Raw genomic sequence first — 2386 nt, 5'->3', positions numbered from 1 at the left:
GGCACCCCACTCTGGTACTTTTGCCTGAAAAATCCCATGGACGGAGGAGCCTGGTAGGCTGCAGTCTATGGGGTCGCTCAGAGTCGGACACAACTGAGCGACTTCACTTTCACTTTTCACTTTCATGCATTGGAGAAGGAAATGGCAACCCACTCCAGTGTTCTTGCCTGGAGAATCCCAGGGACAGGGGAGCCTGGTGGGCTGCCGTCTATGGGGTCGTACAGAGTCAGACACGACTGAAGCGACTTAGCAGCAGCAGCAGCAGCACACATTTTGTCCCATATCTCCAAGCCTTGACTGTGAGCCCTGACTGTATGATCCCCTGGATTCCCGATGGAGGGGAGACAGGCCCCTTGAGGCAGGAACCTATTGTGTTTTCCCTTCTGCCGGCTTAATGATTAAAGCCATCTTTCTGTTTCCTCCAAACTCTGTCTCCACAATTTTTATTCAGCTCTGGTGGGCAAAGAAAACCAAGATTTTGGCGGCGACTGTTGCTGCCATCCCATAACAGGCTAGCTGGCGTGGGGAGCAGGTCGGGACCACTGGGTCTCTTCCCTCAGTGCTCCAGGGGCCAGAAAGAGCGTGGCTGTCCCTGCGGATGCTGGGAGTCAGCAAGTCTTGCCCAGGGAGTGAAACTGCCTCTGAACGAGTTAGTCCCTATTTGGGCCTGAAACAGCCTTTCATGGAAACAGTGTATGTGTTAGTTGCTTAGTCATGTTTGACTCTCTGCAACCCCATGAATTGCAGCCCACCAGGCCCCTCAGTCCATGGGACTCACCAGGCAAGAACACTGGAGTGGGTTGCCATTTCCTTCTCCTATAGGAACAATCAGTTCAGTTCAGTTCAGTCGCTCAGTCATGTCTGACTCTTTGCAACCTCATGAATTGCAGCACACCAGGCCTCCCTGTCCATCACCAACTCCCAGAGTTCACTCAAACTCATGTCCATCGAATCAGTGATGCCATCCAGCCATCTCATCCTCTGTCGTTCCCTTCTCCTCCTGCCCCCAATCCCTCCCAGAATCAGGGTCTTTTCCAATGAGTCAGCTCTTCTCATGACATGGCCAAAGGATTGGAGTTTCAGCCTCAGCATCAGTCCTTCCGAAGAACACCCAGGGGTGATCTCCTTTAGGATGGACTGGTTGGATGTCCTTGCAGTCCAAGGGACTCTCAAGAGTCTTCTCCAACACCACAGTTCAAAAGCATCAATTCTTCGGTGCTCAGCTTTCTTCATAGTCCAACTCTCACATCCACACATGACCATTGGAAAAACCATAGCCTTGACTAGACGGACCTTTGTTGGCAAAGTAATATCTCTGGTTTTCAAATAGTATCTAGGTTGGTCATAACTTTCCTTTCAAGGAATAAGTATCTTTTAATTTCACAGCTGCAATCACCATCTGCAGTGATTTTGGAGCCCCCCAAAATAGAGTCTGACACTGTTTCCACTGTTTCCCCATCTATCTTCCATGAAATGATGGGACCGGATGCCATGATCTTAGTTTTCTGAATGTTGAGCATTAAGCCAACTTTTTCACTTTCCTCTTCCACTTTCATCAAGAGGCTTTTTAGTTCCTCTTCACTTTCTGCTGTCATGGTGGTGTCATCTGCATATTTGAGGTTATTGGTATTTTTCCCTGCAATTTGATTCCAGCTTCTGCTTGTCCAAGCCCAAAAGGAACTATAGAAATAAAGAAAGTGAAGTCTCCCAGTCATGTCTGACTCTCTGCAACCCCATGAACTGTAGCCCATCAGGCTCCTCCATCCACGGACTTTTCCAGACAAGAGTACTGGAGTGGGGTACCATTTCCTTCTGCACAGGAAAACAGTGGGCAGATTCAAAGACCTGCAAGGGCGAGGGTGGGGCTGGGGAGCGGGTAAGCAAAGGTGCAGCAAGAAGTCTGTGCACCTGCCAGGGGAAACAGGCACGTCTGTGCCCCTTGCCACACCCTTGCCCATCAGCTGAACTGACTGCCAGGGAGAAGCTTCTGGTCAAAAGGGCAGCAGGAAAGCTATTCCTGGCCTTTCCACAGCCTCATTAGCATACGAGTGCCCCTGCTTTATGCTATAAAGGACACTCCCATGACATACAGGGAAGAGGCTCAGTTAACCAGTTCCTAATAACCAAATCCACAGCCAGAGCGGAATTCCTCCTGGAACCTGGGACCTTTATAAAGTGGCAAGTGCAGCGTCTTCTCCAGCGTCAGCCATAGAGCTTGGGACACCAGCATGAGGCTCCATCACCTGCTCCTCGGGCTCCTCTTCCTGGTCCTGTCTGCTGGGTCAGGTGAGCTCGTGGGAGCCCCGGGGGGAGCTGCGGGCTCTCTCTCCTGTTTCTACCTCCTTCTGTCCTGCTACCCCCATCTACACGTGGTCAGACTAAACCC

The sequence above is a fragment of the Bison bison genome, unplaced genomic scaffold, assembly GCF_000754665.1.
Source record: "Bison bison bison isolate TAMUID 2011002044 unplaced genomic scaffold, Bison_UMD1.0 scf7180017864362, whole genome shotgun sequence".
NCBI lineage: Eukaryota > Metazoa > Chordata > Mammalia > Artiodactyla > Bovidae > Bison > Bison bison.
This window is presented reverse-complemented; position numbering follows the sequence as displayed.